The 19,518-nt window shown below is 34.8% G+C and overlaps 2 long non-coding RNA genes across 2 annotated transcripts; both read right to left on the bottom strand.

The window, feature by feature from the left end:
* Positions 1 to 4,080: 4,080 nt before the first annotated feature.
* LOC147523165 (uncharacterized) lies at positions 4,081 to 5,787 on the bottom strand. Its single transcript, XR_015196068.1, has 3 exons — positions 5,608 to 5,787; positions 4,854 to 4,971; positions 4,081 to 4,246 (listed from the first exon to the last, which is right to left on the bottom strand). It is a non-coding gene; the product is annotated as an uncharacterized LOC147523165 (long non-coding RNA).
* Positions 5,788 to 15,290: 9,503 nt separating this feature from the next.
* Positions 15,291 to 18,128, bottom strand: LOC147523166 (uncharacterized). The gene is made up of 3 exons (XR_015196079.1): positions 17,141 to 18,128; positions 16,749 to 16,810; positions 15,291 to 15,375 (listed from the first exon to the last, which is right to left on the bottom strand). It is a non-coding gene; the product is annotated as an uncharacterized LOC147523166 (long non-coding RNA).
* Positions 18,129 to 19,518: the final 1,390 nt, after the last annotated feature.

Raw genomic sequence — 19,518 nt, forward strand, 5'->3', positions numbered from 1 at the left:
TATACTAGCAAAGATGCACCTGCTTTGCACGCGATGTCTTTTTTTTTTTTTTTTTTATAGTAAAACTTACCGAAGAGTGTAAACATTATTTCGGTGAGCATACTTACAATTCACATTATGCCTAAGCATACACACTGGCAACAGTTTAAAATTTTACTTAAAAGGGATCTCCAATTCTATTTGATTTCATAGACACATGTAAGCAATAAACTAATAAATTTATCTCCAAATCACACGTACTTTGAGCCTCTCATCGTAGCAAGTGCACACTGCAGACGACAAAGATAAAAAGTTAGTACATCAAAAACATTTCTGTAACGTCATTCACTGAAATCAGTATACAAACCTTAGGTAAATAGGTAATATACAACCGAAGGTATTGAATTAGAAGAATGGTACATAACCTCCAAAACTTAGTCATTTGGTTTGTCAATCATTCATCAAAAATGGAGTTACAATGGCATCTGCGGCACAACGGCATACTCAGTCTACATAGGATATTACATCAATATAAGAATTAAAGTACACCAATAAAAAAAAAAAGTATGTCGCTCTGACTTGTCCTCTACTATAATAGCTGATATGTTGCAACCATCTACTCGTAACCATCTACCCCTCAAGCGATGATGGATCAGCTGATATGTTGCATTGTCCTTATACATCAAGAACTTGTCCCAACACTTTAGAAAAACACGCTTAAAATCTCACAATTCGCATTGAGAGCTAGATGAGAGCCTACTGGCATGGCAATTAAGAATCAAACACTTGGACTACTCTCTACAACATGGAGAGAGCTGATAAATCTTACAATGGAAGCGCCTTCCTCTCTCAAAATGAGAGAAAATGGTGGGAGATTATTGACCTAGATATGAAGGCTAGCCGTTTCAGTGCTCATTGCTCGTTTTCTTGCTTTTAATAGCCCAAAGAGCTTGATTTAACTGAAGAAAGCTCATGTAATGTGACTAAAAACTAAGAACGGTATCTAAAAATTCAGCTTATATCATAAATTATTGTCTAAAAGATAAGTACTCATCCATCATTCATTATTCTCATATATCGTCTTGAAAGTCTCTGCAAATTAGTATTTAGGGATGCAAAAGCCACCAACTATTCTAACAATTCTAGCACCAAATATTCTTATATATTAGTGCTCTAGAGAAATATATTAATTTTAAAAAATGAGTAAGGTAAATGAATCCCCGACTACCTAAGTATTTTCTAGGTGAGACCATCATAGGCTCTAGCGACTATATATAATGAAAATATTATCAACTGGCATGTTAGCTCTTCCCTTCACAATACCTCGTTACAATGATGGACATGATATAAGTTGGATAATCACAATAACACAAAGATAGAGGTTAATGAAGTATTAAAAAAAAAAATCATAATGAAAATCACACCTGCCATTGACTTCAGACTAAGGTCAATTTTCCCATAGAACAATTCTTGCATTGAAAAAAATAATAATAATAAATAAATAAATATATATATAGGGGAGGGATCCGTTTACCATGGTTTTTTATACCATGGTTTATACCACGCTCCTTTGCAAGATGAGTTAAAAGCTAATATTTTGTGGATATAATCTACTAACTATGGATAGATACTCCACAAAAATTCAGCTCATTTGGAAACCTCTAACCTATTTTAAAATTGTTGACAACTTTGAATTTTTTTTAACGGCCTAGATTTTTCGATTTTGCAATCATCTTTTGACATTGTTAAACACCATCAAATAAGTTGAAATTTTGTAGAGGTGATCTTCATGGTTTGTTGGACATATCCACAAAAAATTAGGTTCTAGTTCATCTTGTGGGTGAAGTTATGGGGCATGGTATAAACCATGGTATGAAAACCATGGTATATTGATCCCTCCCCATATATATATATATATATATATATATAATAATTAGACTGTCCAAAACCATCATTAAGCTTATTAAGTGCAACATATATGCATGTTACATTGCTGATATCAGATATATATAAAACAACATAATTAAGATACTCACCTTTGATGAAGCACTCTCATACTTCATGTTGTTCGACAGAAGTGGCTATTGACAAAAGATTCGAGAGAAAACCTAAGCGAAAATAATATCCGAAATAAGAGTCACTCAAATAAAGGTATACATATGAATCAAATTGAATAAAGCGTTGATGAAACCAGACTCTTGTTCATCCTCTTCTGTGGCCAAAGCCCCAATAAGTGGTTTCTCTTCCTCTTCTGCGGGAAGTCGTTGTAAAATTGTCATCAATCCTTGAAGAAAAAAATATTTCAGGTGGCAAGTGCAATATATATGTAAGAAAGTGACGTCATTGTAATTATTCAAACGAATGCATGTACAAACAAATTAAAAATTATGTAACACTTTCGTGGCTATTAATTGTGCTTAAATGTTATTCTTGTGTGCTGTGAATATTTGGAGTTGAGGGTATGTAGTTTTTAGATATCAATGCTTAGACTCCCTCAATGAAGACCTATCAAGCACTTGGTATGGCTAGTTGTCTAACTCATAGCCTTAAGCATACGTGGAAACTTAAACCCTAGAGTCTAGACTATTTTGCTCTACATATATAAAAGTTGATAATATCGTTCAGCATTACACAAAATACATATGCCTAGCAGCCATTCTAATTCTAAGTAGAATATATAGAAAGGAATCAAAAATCAGAATTGAGCTAGGAACAACTTTGTTGCACTGGACTGCAAATTTGCATGTTCAAGAGTTCCATTTCATGATATATGATATATAGAAGTGTGAACACAAAGGTATAATTGGTGATTTCACACAGACACTCACTTAATTGCAAGTTAGTTAATTCCAATTAATTTGAAATGGGTACACAGTGATTTTCAAGCCATTGCAATTCATATTCGAGAGGAGACCCAATTATATTAGATCTGTTTTAGTAGAATCCAAGTTAAAGTGATAAATAGAACTAAAGAGTCCATCAAACATGTAGCTCCCCTCCAGCTGATTTGTCTCTCAATCAAACTCTGAGTTGCATAGCACGTTAAAACAATCTGTACATATGATTCTAAATTACTAACCTATTCAACATAGTACATGGATGCGTCCACTGGAATTCTATATCCAATACGACAATACAATAGTCTCTATGTCTCAAAGCACAAAACCAAATTTTGAGAACACCGCCAAAAGAATACAAAACCATTTATAACGTGATTTGAGAACGAAATCACAACATAATAGAAGAGGGGAAGAGATTGAAGGGACCATCTATACCCAACCCAGCAACAAAACCGCACTAAAAGACGAACCCATTTTAATGCAACTACCAAACCAACGTTAAGATCAAGAATACCAAACCAGTAAAAAGGAAAAAAAGAACAAAAAAGAAAAAAAAGTAAAGAAAAAGTACAAAAGTCTAAAATCGAATAAAAAACACAAATAAATGCACCATACCTTCAAGCACTCAAGGCGTACGAATAAGAAAAAATAAATATTTAACTGGTACCGCTATAGACAACATAAATAACACTGTCATACCTGGCAAGTCACTGAAGTAGTATATAAATTAACTGAAGTTGCAGGACATAGTTTGAATTCCAAACATTTGCCCCTGTTCAAAGGATATATCAGCTTTTTCAGTGATATAGATAAAGAAAGGATGCAATAAGGCTACAGAAAGTTAAATAACAGTATGCATGTATAGAACCTTTTAATGGCTACAAAAGGGTATTTGCTCTTTTCTTTTCTCCTTTCCTCTTATATGAAGTGGAAGAGAAGAGAGCACAAAGAGTGAGTGGTTATTATAGAGAGAGAAGAGGGAAAGAGTTGGGGTTCTGTTGGGTTTTGGGGGCATGTGAGGTGGCCGGCCTGGGAGTTGTCTAATGGATTTAAACATAAACTACGACACTACAATAGTATATGTCTCAAAGTTCCAAACCAAAGTCCGGGGACAATACTGAAAGGAAACAACACCACTTAATATATTTTTTTTCGGAAAAAAAAATGTACATTCGAATTCAAATATAGTTCACAGTCTTCACACATAAATAAAGCATGCATTCAAACACCAAAGGCCCACGATTAAGACAAATTTAAAGATATAACTGGTAACACTATAGACAATTTGAAAAACAATACCGTATCTGGCCAGCCACTAGAGCAATTTTGCTGAGTTACTTACGCAGTCACCTCTGCTAGCTTTATATTGGCTTCTACTTATATTTCCTTCTACTAAGTCACCTACACCATCACTATGCATAACCACTCTAGAAATTCAAACAGGCACATTTAAATTACTTTAGTGCGTATCATCAACCTCAAACGTAGTGAACTCAAAATAAGGTAGGAGAGAGATTATCACCAATAATACATATTTTGACAATATCAGTGAGAACACACCTATAAAAGCATGCTCACAAACAGTAAACCAATAACACAGAAAGGCATATTGGATGTACATACAGTCCAAGGTGTCCTGGAAAGTCTTTTCATCTCTTTATCAACACCCCACACCAACTTATCATCCAAAAAACAAAAAAAAAAATAGCAGATCAACTTCATTTTAGATCAAAGAGTTGAGAAAATAGGGAAACCACAACTTCAATTGCTCCCAATTAGTATACCACTAAGCACATATAGTTATGCTATTTCATCACTATCTAATGTAGAGACTCAAAATATAGTGCTAAATTTAAAAACATGCCTGATTTTGATATGAAATACTCTTCAAGAGATTATCAAACAACCATTTCGGCATTCAGAGTATATGTAAGATTATAAAAAAATAAACCAAAGTACATATAAACAAAAAAAAAAAAAATCAAGGTGGATTAATGGCCTTAAAAATATGAAGATTATATGGCTTTCATTTACCTACAATGCCTTTGCCAGCCTTGCAAATAAATCACACCATCGAACCCACCCCTTGATCACTATATACGGAGTAGTATTTATTCTGGAAGACTCATATGCCGTTGAGGAGCTATTGACCCTGTAAATGGAAGGCGCTGAGATGCAATGCAATCTTATGTAACACTTTTATAAAAAGGCTCATAGTATTGAGATCAAAACATATATGAAAATAAGGATTTAACAAATATATGAATAATCAAAGCTACAATCTAAATAGAGAGATACCATTAACCGTTTGTTAATAAAGAGATCACCGTCTGTGATAGAAACCGCCCTTCTTTGATCTGAACCTTTCCAGGTTTCCTTATATGCTTTGTACAACTTGATTGTTACCTATATGATTTTTATTGTCGATTAAAACATTAACTCTTGTGTTTGAGAAGTTCAATTGTATTGAGTTGTCAGGTACAACAAAAGGTACTCTGGACTTGAACAATGTGAATTGACAGATGCTTTTCCTATTGGTATGTATTAACACGAAATATGCATGATGTCAACACAGCGTACAAAAACACATGGAATTTATTTCTTCCAATTAAACGTAATTCGTGTAAACAATGTTAATGACTTAATGACCTTTAAGAAGCCAGACATTACAATTTAAATGGTCATCCAATGGGACTGAATGACTGATACCTTTTACGTAGCTAGTAGAAGTGATTAACTAACAGAAACAGAGCTAAAACGTACATACATTATAGTAGAAAAGTTTTACCTCATTAGCAGATATGAAGAAGCCATTTTGATCTTTATCAAATACCCTGAAAGCTTTTTTCAGCTCTTTGTCAGTGGCTTAGAGCCGCTATACTTGGTTCAAATGATGGACTGCTTTCTACTACTTCACTTATGCTTGGTGTGGCAGCTGCAAGCAAGGATCGGTGGGATATGATCCTGGTAGGAGTTGTTATTTTCATTCTTTGGGTGCTTGTAGCATGGCTGTTGGAGAATATGTGTCACTTGCTACTCAGAGAGATATTGAGGGGGTAGGTCAGACGAAAAACTATGATCCTAACTTGTTTGGCCAAGAGAGTATCCAGCCTGAATTCATTCCTAGTCTAGCTAATAAGATGAACACCAATTCCATGCTTGTTTTGCTGACATTGGCGGCCCCAGCAAAGAAAAACCAAGGCAAAGAAGCAACTAACCAAAAGAGGATCCGTCTATGCTAGATCACCTGGAAAATCGCCTACTATGAGAGGGATGTCACCAGCAATGGAATTGCTATATATGTCGCCTAAGAGGTCTCCATTGATGAGGGTGATTTCAGAGGAAGAAAGAGTAGTGACGATTGACAATGACTATGAAACCTTACCGAACCCTATGAAGGTGGCTTGTGCATCAGGTTTGGCATTCTTGTGTGGCTCACTTTGACCACTGCTGTCAGTCATGATTGACATCAACAGAATTCTGAAGCTTGTCATATTAAAACTTCGCTAATCATCTGTTGGAGTTCCTCCTGCGCTAGGTTTTGATCCAATGACTGTTGCTAGCTCCTCAATAGTAATGTAACCTAAAGAGCAGATCAATTCATTGGAAATAATTCAGAAATACCACAAAAAGAAGAGACAAATATAGTTGAATTCAGACATACTTGCTTAATTAACACACTTCATGTTCTGCTCTTATGTTATAGGACACTAGGGATCACTTTAATGTATTAAGATTATATTGCATACAATGTTCAAGGGAAGATTTATTTGTGTGTACGTATCCATCATATAATTAATTAATACAAACCGGACAGTTCACATAGAGCCATGAAACAAATAACTGACAGTTTGAATTTTAAACACAGGAAGAACGTACTCACCATCTCCATCATTGTCAAATAAACAAAAGAATTCCCGAAACTCAGAGAGAGAAGAAAAAAACAAAACAAACAAAAACAAACAAACAAACAAACAAACTTAAGTTTAAAGTGATGCATGTACTGAAAAATCTTAAAACTTGCGGTTCCGATGAGTTTAACTCAACATATAAAAGAAAATGACAAACGGTGAATGGTTCCCAAGGTCATAATCACTTTGGTAAAACTAAAATAAAGATAACAAACAACAAAGTCTTCATCAATTACCTGAGCTCTGGAATCAAAACGGTTTTAAACCAAGTCAGTGCTTATAAACCCATGAGTAAAACTTCAATCACTTGCTGGAGTCGGAAAACTAATGCTAATCCAACCCTGACAGGATTTCAAACAGGAACTATATCTGAGAAACAGTATATGCTTACACATTAATATACATTTGGAGACAGGGTATCAATTGCGGGGAAGTTTCACAGTTGGGCTTTGTGAGGATTAATGGCTTATGATTCTGTTATGCCCAACACTTGCACACAAAAAAAAGGAATAGTGTTATAGTAGTACTGTTTGGATCCCTTTCCATTGCAAGGATGACTTCTGACGATGTAAGGTCTTCGTATTCTTGCAAAATAGAGAGAATAGAAGAAGGATCCACAACACTACCACATATTTAACTAAGAAAATTATTTGTGAGTGATCATTCCTCATGGTCAAGTGGTAAGTGTTCTTCACTTCTTTTCATATGCAATATTTAATGCTATAGTGCTATACAATAAATATTCAGTTACTGTATAAGCATAGCTAACACTGACATCCTCATTACTTATGAGAAAGATCAAGTATAACATCACAATCTTAGTTCCAGCCTATATTATCAACAAAGGGTGCAACGTGTTAGGCTTCTCAACTAACGCCTTGGGTCACCTTGGCAACGCCTTTGACAACGACCTACAACTATTTTTCACTAAATATTTCTGCCTACCTCGCTTCTGCCTTTAACAACCTACACTACACCAGGTGAGCAGCTAGAAGTCCTTGTATATTTCATAATGGGGGCAAGTGGAGCACTTGGGGGTATATTTAATTATGTTATGTACGACTAACGTGATTTACACATAATTAAATTGTGATACAGTAATGATTATAAAAAGCATTACATTTAGGTAGCTTCTGGAAGCCAACCAAGACCAGGTCGAGAAACAGAAAGCATAGAAGTCAACAGTGCAGAAGTAGTAGCAATAGCAGTGTGAAATGGTAACAATGTTTCCACAGCACAACTCAACTCAACCGGTGACTTGACCCATATAATAAAACACATTAAAAAACAATAATAAAAGAGTAGTAGTACAATTAGTTAATTAATAGGGGGTTATTGAGATAAGACCTGAAAATTCGACTTGCGAGAGGGTTTTGCTCTAGAAGTTGGAATGGACAGCGTGCGGCTTTTGATGCAGTTCGGAAAGTGGTTAAGCGGAGAAATGATCTGGCGCACAAAAAAAATTCCACTAAGCATATCCTTAATCACATATTCACATGTGTACGTAAAATTCTGTTAGCTGGTACCATCAGAGTTAATTGATGGTGCCCTTCATGGATCCCTCGAGCAAGCCCATCGTGAGCCAATGATCTCTTCAACACCAGCTGCAGTGCTGTCATTATATCCATTGGCTCGCTTAGAACTGGAGCAGCAGTCTCAGTTGGTACACCCTCTTCGCCTGACATTTTTCCAAGGTGTAAACGGTTCAAGTTAGCAGCGTCGATCAACATTTGTTGTTAAGCAGTGGCGTGGGTAGTAAAAGTGGTTAAGGAGGATGCAACCTCAATGTTTCCTTCACCACAACGTGCAGAAATGGTAACTTCCTTATGTCAGTTTCTTCAACCTTATTGCCTTCACCGACTACTTGGTATAGTTTGGCCTTAGGACAAAGTATTGGATACTAAAAAAAACCACGACTCGTTATTTTTCCAAATAATCTAAAATTGCAGCGCAAATCTAAATATAGACAGTAACATAGTAAACCAACAAAGGTAGCAAAAAATAACGCAGTGTAGAAACACGAAAAAAATAGCTAGGCATTTTCCGAGACGTAACATATTAAAATCAATGAAGGTTTTCATCATTTAAAAGGTTCGTAGTGGAAATATCTGTCTACGAATCAGTATGATCAAAGTCTTGAAGCAACATAACATTTTTTTATGACCTGCCACTTTACTCAATTACATAATAACTTATTCCATCTTCCACAACTACTATATAAGCATTTAAAGAAAAAATATTGTACTCACTGCTAGAATAAGTTGCGATTGGGCAAATTCATCCATATCATGAAGTCCGGCCACTATAATCAGCAGGATAGTGAAGTAAGCTCATAAGTCATCATTGTTGCTTTATTTTTGATAATAAGTACCATTCATCTAAATAAGAAAATCACAGCAAAGGCAAATTAAACACTCTTCATAGCATGCTGAAGGTCAAAGATATGAAGTTTTTGGTATTGGACCACTAACAGCTCATTCAATAATGTGCAATTTGAAAAGTTGGATTGTTTTTGGATCTTTAAATTAAAGAGTTTCCTTCAAAGCTCGAACACAAAAGTTTTAAAAGGACATCAAGGTTGTTACACAACATTGGTAAGCATGATAACTTTCAGAGTTCATGCTGGACATATATTGTCAAAGCCTAATAGTAGAGACACAAACCTAATCATTATCAGCTAACAAAATCAACTCCACTTAATGGAATTTCGAGCCAAGTTGAGCATTTAAATCTTGAGACCAAGAACTTGTGGAAAGATGATAAAACGTATTACGAAAAGTCTTACTGAAAAATAAAAAAACTTATCACTGGTTCTTGGTGATGCTGTGGAGGTATAGGTTTATAACTAAGAGAAGGCTTTTATAGTCCAAGTAAAACGCGACGGTAGAGTGCCTGGTTGAACTATCACTGGCACACCTCACTAAATAAACAGTTACTAACAACGCCAACTAAACGTCTGAAAACATGAAACTGGCAATTTTCTAGAAAACGAACAATAGTTAGTTTAATACGAACTCAAACCAAACGGATAAGTTGAAGGTAAAATTTAATCTGCATACCAACTCAATCAGATGTTGAATGTTTTAGTTTACCTCTAGTTGCATCCATGAATGATCTTTTGAACTCGGTAATTTACAACAGAAATTGAACATCGAAAAGTGATTAACTCGGAAGCAAGAGCTCTGACAACACCCCTATGAGGCCCAATAAGCAACCCAGGCAGTATCATAGGCAGAGATGCTTATTTCTCCATCTCCCATAGAAGCCAACATGGATTTTATTGTTTCAATCCATTATGTTAACTTATTTAAACAGCAAACTCAGCCTTAATTGAGGAATGTATGCATATGCTAAGGAACCGAAAATTAGAATCAAAACCAACCTTAAGAACATCCCCTTCTTCACTATCTTGATTGGTAATATCTTGCCATTTACTAAGCGTCGTACTTTGCTCTAAAACTGCTTTGAGGAATAGCTGAAATACCTATGATAGTCCAGAACGTCCTTCACAGGCTTTTCCATTGTATTTACAAGGAATTCCAGCTTTGGTTTCAAAATTTTATTGATGTTGTAGCCCAGTAAAGGAGAAAATCTACACACCATGCAAGCCACCTCTTTCTTAGACAACCCAATGTTCATCAAATACTCTATCCTGTCACACGTAGGTACAACTCCAAGTCAAAATCTCAAGAATGCATATATAGGGTCAGAACTCATTGATATGAGTAGGAATTCAATGTCTTCAGACGATCAAAAGAACTTCAGAAAACCACCGATAAAATGGTTCATATCCTTCTTAGTAACACGTAAAAACCACGACCACTAATAACTACTTTGCACAAATGTAAAAATAAGGATCAGGAGTTGCCTCTAAAGTTATAATCCATTATTTGGAAGACAGATTATTCAGATTTGGGAGAGAGAAGAAGAAAAGCGACGTCTGGTTTCTTGCCTTTAATTTCGGTATAAAAAGTAATTATTTGGCAATTAATGAAGGATAAGTCGCGAACAATTGAACAGTGGCGTGTAGTTGATTTCCGACCTGAATTTACACATACGTCCTTAAGTTACTATGTAATCCTAAGGGTATAGATGGTAGTAAAATTTGAAATTACGAAGTAGCCCTTCTTAAAGGCATTGAATAATTGATTTTAATATTTTATTAAGGGTATTTCATGGTAGAAAAAAGGCTGGTCCAATTTAAATGTCCATGTTAATTATGGTATACTCTACTAATTGAGATTGTGAAAATGTTGGACCAAGGCCCAAAGTGTCATGTCCACCCAAACATTGGACCTTGGTCAATAATTTTGCAGAGAAAAAAAGATTATGGCTACAACACCTACGTATAGTACAGACTACAGAGATACCATTTGGCATTATGCTCTATGGTTAAACCCAGGGTCGTATATAAAATCAATAAAATGACATAGACAAGAAAAATAAGGAAAGATACATATATAGTAGGGCTGGCACACGAGATTTTTCAAAATATCACAAATTCAATCATAAGAAACTGAACCACAAAATGTCATAATTGTATGCTCAAGGCAGCTCCACAAGGTGACAAGGGTACACATGTAGTAGTATACTGAATCCAAAATGCCATTGATCATGAAAAGGTCCAAGTTCTGTGCAGACCATATAGCATGACAAGTTCCACATCAAATAAACTAACCATCACTCTGGATAAAAAGTTCATACAGAATACCTTAATACATCCAAAAAAATAGTAATGTGCCTGAGGTAAGACTCAGAATTGGCAGTAACAAGTCTCTTCAAAAGGACTAGCGCATGCACCCCATAACAGATTAACAGATAATCACTCAAGCATATTCACAAACCATAGTCATCAATGAGCATAAACAGTATCGCTGAGTCCTGGAAGCAGTGTTCGTGATTCCGAACGAAACTTTGGAATTCCATTCAATATTTTGGTTTTACAAAAAACCGGAAAAACCAATATAGAGTCGAAATATGGATGATTCTGAAATCAGTTGAAATTCCAAATATAATAGAGGTCGAAATTTGATGAATTTCAATTTTTGAATTTATCGGAATTTCAAGAATTCCAAAATTCCGAACTATGCCTGGAAGTATCAGGAATTGTTCCGGGCTTGAACTTTGAGGCTTCGTGCCTTTCAAGCTCAGCAGGGACAGGACTGTTGCTCTGAATGAGCATTTGTTTGAGATCATAAAACACATCTTTGTCATTAAGAGTCAAAAAAGTGTTGGAGTTATCCCTCACATGAGAAGAGAAAGAAGTTCAGTTTGCGTGAAGAAGGCTGAGCGCGCGCGCGCTCAGTTTGGTCTTGCCTAAGGCGCGCCCCATGCCGTGAACAACTTTCAGTACTTTGAGGGGGAGCGCGCTCGACATTGGCCTTGCCCAAGACGCGCCCGCGCCCATGCCTATTTTCGGCAGAATTCTATTTTTGTGAAACCGCGAGTTTGCAATATATGTTGGGGTTTTTTGTAAAACCTAACACACGAACCAAGACAACACAAGAGAGAGAAAACTCGATCTTGAAAACAATCAAGATTGAGAGATAACATTTACATAGAGACAAACCTGTAAAGATATATGAGTGATCTAATAAGGGGAGAGACTGAAATGAGTAATTGTAATTTTTCTTTCTACTTTATAAAATAATTAGCTATTGAAGAAGTAGGCATCATTGGCCAAACAACGGTATATCTTTATATTTGTTATTCTCTTTATATTACTACTAGTAAACGGGCTGCACGTGCTAGGAAATAAAATTGGGGCGGAGAAAATCAAAGGAATAAACACATGTAAATTAGAATAGTGAATTAAAAACTTCAATAAGGAAAAAAAACACTTCAATACCTAGTTGTATTCTTTGTTTGATTCGATTTTTGATGCTCTGTCATGTTGTGAATAAATATATTCGAAAAGGTATTTAACCGCCTGTAATTTAGTCAATATATAATTATTAGTGCATATGCCACAAACTAATTTAACAAAAAAATAGGTACTGAGAAAAATGCTAGTGTTCTTCATTAAAAAAAAAATTGTTGGACACTGGTATTAAAAACTCTAATATTGCTTGCAATAGACGGAACTTCTGTATGTCAAAGGTGTCATGTTGAATAAAAATCTCATCTACAAAATTGGGGTGGAGAAAATCCAAGGAATGAATGCATGTAATTAAATTAGAATAATAACGTATTACATTTGTTTTAATGAATTATGTAAAATGTTTTAGAATAATACAGGCTGAGGTCTGACAAAAAACTTCAATAAGAAAAAAAAAACTTCAATACGCTAGTTGTATTCTTTGTTCGATTCGTTTTTTGCCGCTCTGCCATGTTGCGAATAAATATATTCGAAAAGGTATTTAACCGCATGTAATTTAGTCAATATATAATTATTAGTGCATATGTCACAAACTAATTTATCAAAAAAATAGGTATTAATTATGTTAATGAAGTTAACCTTTGTGCTGTTAGTTGTGTAATTATTTTGTCGAACATTTATATGTGATTAAGGAACATTGTTGGATTCATATGAGTGTACTACCTGTAAGATATAAGAATATTATATCATAATGGTGTGCAACATAATTGTTATTCTACACTGAAGAATAAAATATCTAAAAAAAATGCAAGAAAAATAACTTTTTTTTTTTTTATCATTGTCTTCAAAATGATTTAGCGAATCCTTCAACTCTTTTTTTGGTCGGTTTAAATAAGTATGTAGCTTGGACAGAGAAAGAATTTGTAGCTAGCTAACAAAAGTATTTATTTATTTAGAAACGATCACATTGGGAAACAATTATAAAAAATGCATTGGACACTATTAATATTTGTTCTATAGATCTATTAAGTCGGATATAATATGTGGAGTGAATTGAATGTGTAAATAATAGCTTTTCGGAAGATGGCTATGTGGCAAGATTACAATTTAAAAGCTTTCAATATAATGTGGATCTTATTTTATGTGTATGGAGATTGAATGATTCTTTTTTTTTTCGATAAAGAGATTGAATGATTCAAATGATGGATTGTTGATTTTTTTCAAACCATCTGTATGGAGCCGACAAAAGGAAGAAATTATGGATGCCAAAATAGAATTTAAAAAAAAACCAAAATAGAATTTAAAAGGGTTGACACTTTGACATTCCCAATTGACTATAGTAGTTCCTCCAGATAAGGCTTTAGTGACACATTGAATGCCTCCAAATATGTGTACTTGTTGCAGTCCTAGCCATTGTGTAGTGTTTATGTATAGCTAGATTTATATATAGCTTTTGGGCATGCTCGTTGAGCATGAACTGGTGAGGTGGTTTTGAATAATTGTTTCTATTTGACTGAGGATGTTGGCTCTGGTATTTCGCAACATCAATCTGTTGACATGATGACATGTGCTGGAGAACGTAAACATAACAAAAAATTTGAATTTTTAAACAAAATCTTCCTTGTGTATCTCAAATACATGGCAACAAATTAAAAAATGACAAAGATATGTTGGCAAATGCTCCCTGCAAGTAATATGGCACTTGGAGTAGCGTTCGGCAGTAGAAGCACAAATTTATATATCGATCTGATCACCACGATCCAATATGTTAACTATTTTACTTGCCAAAGCAATGGCACCAATCCCAAATATAAGAAACACTAAAAGCCTTGCAACTGATATACAAATTGTTGTTTTTATTCCAAATTTACAATCATTTAGGCCTGTACGATGCACCACTAAAAATTTCTAGACTACATGTGAAGAAGGATAGAGGAGCATCATATCCAAAAATAGATCCTTTAGTGGTAACAGAGATGTTATAGTTGGGGGTTGAAGGATATATTGTATAGTCCAAACACGTTTTGCGCTTTATTCAAACCTTCTGAAATAGCTCACCAATGTTTCACACTATATCTTCTGTAATGTTTTACGTTTTACACTTTGCCCAATGGCCCGATTAACTCAGAATGGGTCAAAATTAGGGCCAAAATCCAGTCTTGGCCTGTTAAGTCCCGAGGCACCCACGTGCCATGTCCAAGTTTGGAGACATGAAAGGGTGGCGAACCTTGACCCATAATTACAAGGGAATTTTTCGAGCTGGTCCATTGCACTACCTTCAGTCTTCACAGTTCACTCTCTCCCTCTCCCTCAAAACATTAAAGTATACAACGAAACTGGAGATAAGTTAAATTAGTTAATGTATTGTTTCTTGAAGCAGAAGCCTTCTAAATGGATTTGATTTTTCGGACTTGCAAGAATAATGATGAAATAATGTATAGAACAAAACATAAACATCTCAAAAGAAGAAATAAAAAATTCATTAATCTTCGGTTGACTTGAGGGTTTATCTCTAGCTAGCAATCTCTTTTGTGCAAAATGTAGATTCCGTTATTTTAATCCTAGTCCGGGAACCTGTCACCCTTTTCGCGGATCAAACCGGGTATCACCTGGATTATAGAGGTCCGGGTTATGCGACGATGCACGACCATAGAGAAGAGCATTCTTTGGAATAGGATATTCATCTCTCCATGATTCAACAAAGTAGTAGACTTCGAAGATAGAACTGGCCGACCCAAAATCGACGAGCCCAATCTTCAGCCCTTATGTTTCACATACCAACATTATCCAAACCCACATAAATTGCACTCCATGACTTTGGATACACCTGCCAGAAGAAGTAATAACAAAAATGAATACAAATGTTGGGTTATAGGCCATGACTAAAAAGGTTTACATAATCTCCTTAAAATAGCTTTGTTGGAGTCTAAACAGAACACCATCCTCCAATAGGAATGAATATACATAACCTATCCTTCCATATGAACATTTTAAAAATGAATGGATACCATGTTCTGCAACTCATGGGCTATGCTCGGGAATGTGGGCAGTCAATGTGTACTGAGAACCATTCAATATTTTTATCGCATTGTGATTTGCAAAAAAACAGTGAATAAGCTTCCCTCCTTGTTAAAACGGATACATGGGTTTGCCTTGGTATAGAGAAGGTAAGAAGATGAAGATAATAATATACTTATTCTAATAAGAGCATATGATCAAAAGTATGAAATAATAAGAAACAATGATTCACTGGTAACCTGCCCCAAGCATCCATAGCTGTCAAGAGGCTAACAATATCCATATTCCATATTCTAAATACAGTTAATTCCTTCAGGAAAATAACTATTTCAGGTGTATCAAATTGCACAACTCTGCCAGAATATTTGTGAAATATTTGGTCTGTTCTCCTCACAGCCCCTTCACTTTTATTATATTCAACAATGTAAGACTCCCTTAAACCAAAGCGCCTGAAACCTAATAAAGAAAACTCAAATTATAAATCACCTAAAAAAATAGTAGAATGAACCTCGAAAACGACAGGTCGTGTCAATAAACCTCGAGCCTCCAACACTGCAAGCTCTTGTTGTGCACCACTTACAGGAGAATTCCCGACGTAATTAGTGGATTTCTAAAAATTTTATGTATTCTCCATGTGCACAAAAAACTACATCAAATCGAGTAAAGAGATTTGATATGTCCAGAATTTAAGCTTGATGATAAATTTCTATAAACAACAATTTGACTTGTAGAATGTCAGAATATATGAAGTTTCTAGTCAACCTGCAATCCACGAGCCAAGCAAGCGGGGGGTAGGCAACTCTTCCTCCACCCCTCCTCTTTTTTCTTTTTCCCCTTCCCTCACTTTTCTCTCACTTATATCTAATATTAGACATATGTACATAGTTTTACTACACACACAACACACCAACTTCTTGGGGGAACTATATACTTCCCCAGTATCACCCTATTGAGTTGTTGTGGAATCTACAATCTATAGGTAGATACTTAGATATACATCCCTTTGCTACACTCAAGTACTTAAATGAGGAAAAAGTGGAACACATACAAAGAATCAAAAAAGGAGCATACAACAACTTACTAACATCCACGCATCAAGGTAATTACAACAAAATTGCAACTCTTAAGGAAACCAATCCATCAATCCTTAAATTGCATTAGAAAAAATGACATTCCACATACCGGTTTTTCGCCCACAATGGTTTAAAATGAACTGTCAAGCAAATCTTTCCTCCTGTATACATCTGGGTTTTAAAAAAAATATTTAATTAACAAAACCCCAACAATTAATTAGAAACAATAACAAAAATAACCAATCAAACATTGTGAGTTTTTCCATCGAGTTAAGGCAATTCAAGTAGAAAGTTCTTTGAATCCAAAGACAAACAAATTTTAGGATGATTTGGAATACCTAGCAATGTGTATTTCAAAAATTTAATCATCTCTTCATGGCAAAGCAATGTGTTGAAAGAGGCATAGCTAGCACAGTATGTACCTTCCTTCAAAATGAATACACGTAACTAAAAAGACACATGGTAGTTCAATCAGCAACTACATAAATTGACTACGAATACCTTGAGTGGTTTGTACGTACTGTTCTTCTTGTTTGATACATGGAAGTGGGACAGCCAATGTATGCATACTTAGAAGAACCGGAATCTTCTAACACAACAGTGAACTCAAGCTTGTTATGTGGGAGGGAACCCAAAGTAAACAAACTCTTTTCCCCATCATACGCAAAGTGTTTTCTTCCAATGCCCTTTCCATCTACAGGACGGTCATCTTCATAGAAAAGAGCGATTTGCTTCCACTTAGTGATAGAAAAGAGCAATTTGCTTCCGCTTAGTGATAGAAAAGAGCGATCTGCTTCCACATCATGCACCTGGAGAAATACAAATGAATAATCTTGAAAGTTAATTACTTACACTTTAGTGATAGAAATCGCCATCTACACCACCGTCCATGTAGAATCACATGATTGTCATTCCCTTCCTATTTCAGTAAACCAATTCTGGACAATATTAAATATGTTGCCAAACCAAGATACAAAACAGGGCTTTGCGTACTTGCTATCATACACCTAATAACATACTAACATGTAAAATTTAAAAAAGTAGTGAAAAAGAAGACAACGATTCTGAAAGAAAATATAGTTTTAAAAAAGCAAAAAATATTTAGAAATAATAAATATTCGGAAGCATACCTGGCGGCAGCAATTTGTAATTGACAAAGTGAGACTAACCAATCCAAATAAAACATAAAAGTGAGATGAAATTGTCAAATGATTAAAAGTGAACGATTAAAATTTATCTAAGAAGAGAAGTTTTTCTGCAGTTACCTGCAAATTAAATGAACCAAAGAATATACTCGTGATTCGTAAAGAATAAACCCACCCACGGAGAATTTATTCGCTATGGAATTTAGATCGAAACTTGGAGGGATAGAGAAAAAGAGAGCGTCGTTTTTATTCGTGAAATTGGTACACTCCAACTGGTGCGTTTTTGGGAGAAGATAACGAACAATTGGTATTGTCAATTAGGAATATCGGGGAAATGGTGTGTCTGTTCTGCAAAAGTTTTTTTTTATTAGTCTGAGAATATGTAATTTGACCAATTATTCGTGAATGATACTTTTTCATGGTGTACAATAAAGGCATAATGATTACAATTATTGATCAAGGGTATGGATGCTTAGACACAGGTAAATTAAAATGAAATGTTATATCTAAACCACATAAGCATTTTGAGAAACACAGAGTCATATGCTGTCATTCATCACATCTTATGGAAATCAAACATTAAGATGGAGCAAGAGGGATGCATGAAGAATTAGTACATATGAAATCATAACTCGTTTTTTGCAATGGATATAGATGAAGTCCTTTCGGCATTAATGGTTCAAATCATGCATGAAAATAAAATAGAGGAAGGCAACGTACAATAAATGGTTTAAGATTAAATTCAAACATAAAGTAAAAGTGAAATTAGGAAATAAGAACCTTGCCTCTTCCATTACGGTTGCAGAGGTAATGGAGAGTATGTAGGGGGAGAGACTAATTAGAGGGAGAAGTAGTTAGGGATTAAAGGATGATTTACTTTTCTTTGTTAAATCTGGAAACGGTGTTGAAACGGTGCAAAGAATTTAGTGTGGTTTCCTACAAATTGGAAACAAAGAATTGTATCGAAGAGTTTTATTTACTCACTTGCATTTATAACGAAGCAAAGCATGCCACCGGAATAATCGACTGGTTTCGGAATTTTTCTGATCGACTGATCATCTTCATAGAATTGGTTGCAAAGTGTTTGATTTGAAATTTCGAACTTGACGGGTTTTAATTGGGAATATCAGGAATGGAGAAGATGAACGAACGGTTTTCTTTTTTTTTTAATTGGGAAAACGGGAAACGGTGTCTATGTCTGTTTTCTGAAGACGTTGAGTTTTATAGTCATGCTGGGAATGATGTAAATTACCGATGAAACAGAATAATGATACCAACTATAAAATGAAGAACAAAAGCAACAACATAGTATGACAATCTAGTATAGTATAAACAAAGAATCCTAGTAGAAATCGTTAAACAAAAATTTGGAATAAAACTCGGATTCGTAGATAGTTAGATAAATTCAAAAGTAAGGGGGTGTTTGGATCCTATTTATTTATTGCTAAAAAGTGTTTATTAGTGAAAAAACATTTTTTGAAAAAATAAATGTGTTTGGTTTCTATTTAAAAAAAAAATAGTTTTTCATCCAAAAAACACTTTTTGGTCCCAAAAACTTGTTTTATGATAATTAGGTAAAACTTGTTTTTAAGTTAAAAAACTATTTTTTTTGAAGGAAACACTTTTGGAGCTAAAGGCAAATGAACTCCCAGGATGTTTTAGACTTTAGTGATGATTTATGCCAATGATATGCCAAAATATATCGAGAAACATAGTGTGAAATCTGATTTGATA

The sequence above is a fragment of the Coptis chinensis genome, chromosome 1 (assembly GCF_015680905.1).
Source record: "Coptis chinensis isolate HL-2020 chromosome 1, ASM1568090v1, whole genome shotgun sequence".
Lineage (NCBI taxonomy): Eukaryota > Viridiplantae > Streptophyta > Magnoliopsida > Ranunculales > Ranunculaceae > Coptis > Coptis chinensis.